This window comes from Gavialis gangeticus, unplaced genomic scaffold, assembly GCF_001723915.1.
Source record: "Gavialis gangeticus isolate Ggan-Ray unplaced genomic scaffold, GavGan_comp1, whole genome shotgun sequence".
Taxonomy (NCBI): Eukaryota; Metazoa; Chordata; order Crocodylia; family Gavialidae; genus Gavialis; species Gavialis gangeticus.
In genome coordinates this window covers 70238325-70246922 of record NW_017729022.1, presented here as the reverse complement: position 1 = coordinate 70246922, position 8598 = coordinate 70238325, and the positions used below count along the sequence as shown (strand labels likewise).

The following is an 8598-nucleotide window of genomic DNA, read 5'->3' as shown; positions in this document are numbered from 1 at the left end:
CAGCTGCTCACCAAAATTTCCTAAGTGGCCCTCCAGCCCAAATAATTGCCCATCCCTGATGTAGATGGACTTTTAATTTTCCCAGCTTACTTTCTAGTCAAGTCTTGTTGTTGATATGAAGTCCAGACACACCTAATAATTTATACTATTACTCTTTTTATCATAATTAGGTCTATTGATTTGTCAATAAAACTGTTTGTCGGGAGAGGTCTTTATCAGTGTGAGCAAAGGAAGGACAGTATGATCCTGAGTGGTCCTTGTGGTATTTAGAGTAAAAGAAGTTATCTGAATTTTAGGTCTGTTTGTTGTTGTTGCTTAGGGTACATGCAGATGTTACGCTGTAGTTCACCTAACTGGGGTTACATTAATCTAAGTGATGGTCTGTACAGATGCTAAGGTAGTTTAGATTACGTAAAAAATGGCTGGCCCAATGTAACTTAATTCACCTGAGGATGTGAAAAGAATTAGATTGAAAATAGGTTAGCCTGATCTAACAACCATCTGTACAGTCAGAGCACAGCCCCTAAGGCTGTGTTTCTTCAACCCCACCTATTTTAGCTCCCTCAGCCTCTGATGGACAATGCCCCTCCCCCTTGGGCCCATCAACCCTGCACCCCAATCCCAACAACTCCCTTGAAGCAAGTCATAGATCAGGTACTGCTAATGTGTGTACATACCCTCAGTTTTTCCCATATGGGTGCTCAGTTGACATAGTCGAGTACTGCACTTCCTGTTGGCAGAGAGGAAGTGCTGCCATTGAAACAGAATGTCTGCTGGCGGCTAAATGTATTTAGTCAGGTTTTAACAGCTGCCTATTATATGCTTATACCTCAATGAACACATTTTGTAAAACTCAGTCTGCTATTAAGGAAAGTGACTATCCTAATAAGTCTGACTTGTTAGATTTAACAAGGCAGTAAATGTTTTAAATACCAGTTGATTATGAGAAGAATTGCTATACAATGTGCAGAATAAATTCCAAGTGATCTTAAATGTATCTATAAAGAATTGTGAACAGCCTCAAGACACATGAGGACTCAGCTCTTACAAGCATCTTGTTTCTATTAACAGGTTAACTTTCCAATTAAACTTCAGCTGTGTATAGCTGAGATCACCAGCTTATCAATTTTTGCTTTAACACTTGATGCAACTGATGTGCAATCTCCTGCTAAATGCAAAGTGTACATAAAACTCCATGGATACAAACAATTGCTGCTAAGGAGCATTAAAAAAACCCAAAAAACTTAAAAGCTCTTTGGAGAAGGGCTTGGTTGGGGGGGAAAAAAGTTCTGCCACTTAATTATTATCTTGGGGGGTCTATTTCTTATCATTCAGAACCTCCTTGTCTTTTAATATTTTGTTCCCAAAGGTTATCCAGTATGAAAAAGCTTGTATGAATGCATCGGAGCCTTAATCCCACAGACCTTGCAATCATGGCGAATTTAAACATTTTCTGACCTGTAAGCAAAGAACACAGCTGCCGGTTTATTTCACTGTGTCTCTTTCTTTTCTAATATGCAACCCACCTAGGTGAAGCATTAGAATTCCTACCCAGCCTCTCTTAGGAGGGAGCCAGAAAAGTCAATGTTTGAGTAAGTACAGCGTTTCTTCCAGCTAGTGTTGAACCAAGCAAATGATGTTCTTCACACATAAGAATTTCCAGCAGTACGCTGACATCTTCTGTTCCCAGCACATTAAAAAACCAACAACTGATATTCAACAGTTTTTTGGACTGGACTTTGTGCTGTATGTTGTGCAGGAGTATTCAAGTAGACACTACTGTGTTTGAATAAACATGCAAATGTATATGTTTAAAAAAGATGAGAGCAGCAAGACCCAGCAGTTTGATATGGAGGTCTTTATTAAGGCTGTGCGAAACTTTGGTTGCTGATTCAATTTGGAGGAGATTCAGCGGCCGAATCTCCTGAATCCAAATCAAATCAGGAGACCCATTAATCTCTCTCCAATCAATTTGGAGACATTCAACTACTAGGCCATAGACACAGCTTTTATATGGTTTGTTTTTTATTTTCTATGCACCTCGAGATAGTAGGCGTGGCTTATGAACACTGAGATGGTGGGGCAGATGAAGTACTTCCAGTCCACTTCCAGGTCTGCCACCAGGTAGAACTCCCTCCTCCCCGTGCTCCCATGGGACGTTCCATCCTCCCCACTATCGCAGCATTCATGAGCCAGGTCTGGTACCTCGACGTATGTAGAAAAAACATACAAAGCTATGTCGATGGCCGAATCGCAGATTCTCCAAATCTGAATTGAATCTTCAGATTTGGATCCAGCCAAATCGAATCACTGTCCCCCGAATTGGGATAAATCTGAATTGAATACTGCCTGCTTCAAACACACCTAGTATTTATAACCCAATGTGATCTTGGGGTTTTACTGGAATTTTTCTTATTGCCTTGATCTACAGCTTAATTTATACTTTTGGTCATAAAAATGTTCTCTCTCTCACCTTTTTTTAAGCAGATCAGGTGGCTGGCCTATTGTTTGGGGCAGTGGCTCTTAACCTGTGGGTCAAACCTCCTCAGGTGTTTATGAGCCATTATGAAGGGGAAAGAGAGATGAAGTCTTTCTGATTTGTTTTCTTCTGATGGAGATTGGAATTGAATGTTACAGGTAGCTGATCATAGGTTATGCTAATGAGATGAAGAAATTTGTGGCTAATGAGAATAAAACAAATCTCCTTTCTTTATATACAAAAAACTACTGGTTTTTTTTTTTTTATGATGGCTTGGCATATTTGATCGGATTTCAGGTGTCAACCAAAAATGCGTGCTCACGTGCTTTCTCATGTCCTGCTTAGTATTCAGCTTAGCTACCTCAGTAAGATTAAGGGATGAGGAGATCCAGCAGGTATTTGTAGTTCTTCATGTAGGTCCAGGAAATCTCCCTAATTCAAACATCAAACTTTTAAACACTGAGAGAAGCCTTGTGGGTATGGCATGGGACTGCTACAGGCTGGCTCAGTTTTAATTATTTAAGGGTAGGTGACTTTAAATATTTAATTTCTCTATACCTGTTGTTACATGATCTAAGAACAAGAGAACCCTATTGAGTAGTCAGCTGTGCAGCGTTAACATACAGCTTCCAGAATTGTCCAGCCTACTAAATTGTTAGGTGCCACAAAGCCAGCTAATTTGGTTCCTGTGTCTGTCAGAGTGGGCAAGAATTTTATGGTTCACTGAAATGAAAGGGCTGAGGCCTATTTAGCACTAGGAATGCAAGACTGCTGTATGGGTTGCCTTGCATCCTAGTCCGTAAAACAAATTTCCGTTGTGTAGTTAGTAACATCCTGTCGGTCTTTAGAAGACCTTTGGTCATGCATTCTATGCCAGACTGTGCAGCATTGTCAAACTAGTTGGAGACTTACTGCTTTATGCCAGCACAGGATCTAGCCAGTAGTTGTGGCTGATACAGAGGAGTGTATTTTGAAGTATCCTTTTCTGGAGCTGTGATATGTCCCTTGAAGCTCTCTTGGCTAGGGTCAGTAAGTATAACCGTGGTTTAACATTATGGGTTCAAATCCCATTACAAGGCTGACTAAAACTTCTTCCCCTCTTGTGGCTGTCAAGAGGTCCAGTTGAATGCAGCATTGCAATTCCAGTCCAGTTCTCAGTAGATAGGGTCCCTTGTCTCAAAAGATCATCCCTTGAACTTGGCAGTAATTGTTGATTCCCTTGCAAGATAAATTAAATGTTTTAATGGATGTACATTCACTTGCTGTTGGGCAGAAGAGCTAGTATGGGCCCACTCACTCAGGAGACCTATCCTCTCCCCAGAAACACATTGATAGGAACAGCCCTTTTTCTCCCATGCATAGCATCAGGGTTGATGTATAATAATGAGGCATTGCCTGGGTTCTTGTTCCGTGTGAAGGATTTTGTTTGCTTGGGCATTCAGTGCAAACCTTTTCCCAAGTATTAACACCCCATTTAAAAATAAAGTCAGTATAGTTGTAGCTTAGTTAAATTGACTAAACTGAATGTTTTCCTTGTCACATGGCTGCAGAGGAAGAGGGAAGAGGATTGAGCTTTAAGTGACTGGTGATATTGTCCTAGGAACATGGGTGTAAGGACCTGGGTGCAACTGAACAAGGACCAAGGGTTTTGCAGGAATGTGACAAACTCACTTTATCTTGTTTTTGTATTGCAAACCTTAAGAATTTTAAAAACACGGGTAAACAAATATTTGCAAAGCATATTCTTAGCAAATGATACATGCCACAGTGTCTTGTAATTTGCCTGACTTCCTGCAGCCCCACTGCTCTAAAAATAACAGTTAATTGTGGATCAGCACATTGAGCTCAAGTCACTGAAAGTTCAGAATTTGGCAATAACATATTTGAGGCTTGTGCACATCTGTGGGTGACACTGATCTGTCTGCCATTGAAAACAGTACAGAATGGCAAGTAATTAATTGCCAAAGTGGACAAAGTGTTAAATGAGTGAAAATAATCACCTTTTTATAAGATGGGGTGGCTTTCCCATACTACTGTGAAGGCAAAGTTCACTTTGTGTTCTAAAGGAATTTGGGGTGCAGACTATCTAATCTGGCTATTGAGGTATTATGCCACATTTCTCTTGGTGATATCTGAGGGTGTAGTGGTATGTGTACTTGCAACAATTGCAAATCATTGGAAGGCTGTGACACATTAAAAAAAAGTTAGTATGGTATGCAGGCATATTACCTTGATATGATCTTGGGATTAATCCTCACTTGAAAGGGGGCAGCTTTGCATTGCCAAGAAGGCACTTAATATGCACTAAACTGCTGGATTGTGGGTTTGCTTATGATTTAACTGCATTTAGTAAGTGTTAAGTTGAACATATGACCCTACCCTGAATGCCTAAGTCCATATGCAGACTGTGGTGTCAGGTCCTCAAGACTTGTACACTTTGATTTACTGTACTCTTTGATCCCCCCACTTGCTTTCATCCATGAATCATTAGGCTACTTCACCATGGGTCAAATCTTCAGCCTTTTGTTGTTTTTTTCCTTGCTAAACATGATGCTTGCATTGAGAAGTGAGGCTGTTATATAGTTTCTACTTCGCAGAGCTGGAGGCAGGATGTCCAGCTATTAGCTAAGGTAGGTGAACCAATGCAGAGCTCCTATCTTTTGACCTCCTACTGCCTTGTGTGATGAAATTGTACTAGGCTGCTATTTTAGATGAGTGGTTTCTTTTCCTTTTTGCTTCTGTCTTTTACCACATCCTTCCAAATGGCTGTAGCTGATCCCTTGTGGACTGTACAATGACTCGCTTGCCTCAGACCGCAAGTTTCTTCTTTCTGGAGGTGCTTCACTATTGTCTGTGGCTCAGGCTGTCTGAGTAGTAGCCAACCCAGAGCAGCCAGCATCGCTTTCTTTCATCTGAGTTGGTTGTTTTCTAACGCACTGGGGTCTACCCTCCCCTGGGGTGGCACCACATACAGTTGAGCTGGTTGCTGGCAGAGTGAGGCTTTAGGTGTCTAAGTTTCATGTCTAGACTACCTAGATGGCTTGGAACCACACAATCTGATCTCAGCAGTGTCCATTTTCGTCTTTGTGATTCTAAGTTATATGTACCAAGTACAGTGTAGTTGACTGTATGTGTATCTCCATGTACAATTGGCATGCAGAAATATTTGTCCCATTTATACATGCACCCAGGACTACAACATGTTGAGTTGGGGTGGAGCAGTCCTGGCTGGCAGAGAGTCTGGGGGAGCGGGGCTCAGCCTTCCAGCTTGGGGCTGCTCCTGCCCAGCTCAGTGTGCTGTGGAGGGGCTGGCTGAGACACAAAGGAGCTACAGTGCCAGGCTTGCCAGCAGGCAGCCCCCACACTGTAGCACCCTTGTGCCCCAGCCAGCCCTGGTCACCTTCTGCATGTGCATTCTGGCTCGCATAATTACTCTGCTGTAGGATAGTACTTGGAGAGTACTATGCTACAGTGGAGTTAATTTACTGCACCCTAAAATGGGTGCACATGTAGACAGTGACACTACTGTGGAGCTAATTAGTCAGCTGTAGTAAAGCACATGAGTAAATGCACCCTGTAAGTGGTAGGCTGATGCAGCTCAACAGTTTTGAAATTTGGAAGAAAAAAATCCTCAAGATTCTCTATAGATACTTAACGGTCCTTACACTCTTGGTAAAACAATGGGATTGTACCAGTGATGTTAGCTGAAATTTCTCCTGCCTTTTTTTGTGTACAGTTTATATATAAATGCTGGTTGCCATGCTCCACACCAAAAATACCTATATCTTATTATAGAAGTCCTCATGTGGACTGTGCAAAGCTGGCAAATACGGAAGTTCATCTCTCTCTCCTAAATGGCAAGAAATTTGCACATACTAACTCTTTGCACGCAAGACACATTGTCATAAATATACACAGGCATTTGTTGTACATAAGCTGTTTTGATGAGTTCTTTATCAGTGCCAATGGGGAGAATCACAATGGGTGACTTGCTTCTATCTTTATAGACAGCTGTGCTGTTGTAAATAACAACATGGTGAGCGCAGCTCATAATCACAGTTGTTGATTGATCATTTATAAACATTCACAGGGGGCACACAACAGAATGGGGTTCTAGTGAAAACACCCAATGCCCGATGCCAAACTCTGGCTACTTAATCGTATCAGCAGATGATGGCAGGGCATCCAATTAACCTATATTGCAGCAGCAAATGCCCACCAGTGAAAGAGGAACATAATGATTTACTCGAAGAATGACTCCTTATGCCAAGACATGCTGTCATGCTTGCAAGTGGTAAAACAGCAGCTGGCTGGGGATGCAATATTACATGAACCTTAGCATAAGCGTAGCATTAGTTAGTGCTATATTATTAATTTCTGATTACAAATGATAAGAACCCATTTTAGAAGCTGGGAAAATTGCTGTTGGCTTTTTCCATTTTTCCTGGTACTGTGCACTTAACATATGCCATGATATCACTGGTACCTATATAAGTCAAAAGGAATTAATCAAACCTGTACAGTTGCTACTATTAGTCAAGGTACCATATTCATCCTTGGAATAAACCTATTCAAAGTACAGTACTGGAGTTGCATCAAGAATGAATTTCTGGCCACCTGTGCTTAATACATTGCTCATTAATTTCATGAAATTAAATGAAAATACATAGCCCTCTCTCTGTGTAACTCTAGTTTCCCTTGATATAATTTTTCACAGAAGCTTATGGTATCTGCTTCCTAATTTCTGTGAATCTTGGTTTAGTTTTGTTCTTTAAGAGCTCTGCTGGTATAAATGTAAAGGCCTTATGGTAGTGCAAAGAGTGCAGACAAATAGTGTAATAATTCTGAAAGGCACAACCAAGCAGAAAAGGATGGCATAGGAGCTCTGTTTTCAAAACTGGCTACAGAAATGGAATACTCACCTTACGTACTGAACAAGCACGTAGAGCAAGTATGCAGAAGATTTAAAAGTCCCAGAATGAGCAGTTGGACAGAGAAGTGGAGCAAGGTTTGAAATTTGAGGTCCAAGTTTCAGATCCAAATTCCATTAAAAATAGTGTGATTCTTTCCATTTGCATTTAATTGGCTATGGACCATACTCCAGATCGCTTGCTGCACTTAATGCTGTTTGATCCAGACAAATATGTATTCTAAACTGAGTAAGACGCTTGCCTAATTTTCTGGGTTTTGGGGGTTTTTTTTATTTTTGTTTGCTTGAAAATTGTATACCAGACTGAATAATGCAGCAGACCTAGATAACTGTATCTCTAAATGCGGGGGAAGGTGGCAGCCTGGGAGCAAGGGGCAATGTGAGAGTATTGCAAATGTCCCACATACAGAAGCGCAAATTGCTGAAATGAATGCAGGTGTCTGCCACCTTCTTCTCCAGAGACAGAGCATTCTTTCTGTCTGCTCTTTAATAAGCACACTAGCACCACCAGCCAAATGGCTACATCCCAATCCAGTCTCTCACAACTCGCATTTCCTGACTGTTCACACAGTAACCTCTCTTGGTTTTCTTCTGGTGTATATATTTTTGGCAGGTTTCTGCAGTGTATGTTTGTCAAAACATCTACAGATTTCTTCATTTTGTCATAAAAACAATTCCTTAACTCTGTGCTGGACACTCATAAGCCATATGCAGTAAGGAAAGGTGATTCTCTTTAAATGCAGGGAGCCTCACAACAAACTACTTTTCCCTAATGATCTGTAATAACTCCCAGCAGACACAATTGAAAACTGACAGAAGAAAAACTACCAAGACGAGCATTTTTCAGTTATTAGCTGACTACATTTTGGCTTTAAAGGGAGAGAGAGGAAACTGGTCATATTTCCAGTTCTGCCCACAATATTGGATTCCCCAATTTTCATTTTTTGTATAGATTCATCATTGTCTAAAGTGCAAGTTTTTAGGTGCTGAGATTTGACTTTTTAGATTGATTAATCAATGTATTTCTTAGTCTGATATAAGGTCAATTGTCTCTGTATATAATCTGCTGTATCTGACCAAAGTTTTCTACAGTAAGTATACTGCATTATATATGTGTGTACACACACACACACACACACACACACACACACACACACACACACACACACACACACACACACACACACAC

General features: G+C 40.9%; 1 long non-coding RNA gene across 1 annotated transcript in view; it reads right to left on the bottom strand.

The window, feature by feature from the left end:
* Positions 1-8598, bottom strand: part of LOC109296108 — a 20155-nt gene that overhangs the window by 1181 nt on the left and 10376 nt on the right. Inside the window, exon 2 of the long non-coding RNA XR_002096895.1 lies at positions 5528-5535. This is a non-coding gene — a long non-coding RNA (uncharacterized LOC109296108). The remainder of the gene's footprint in view (positions 1-5527; positions 5536-8598) is intronic.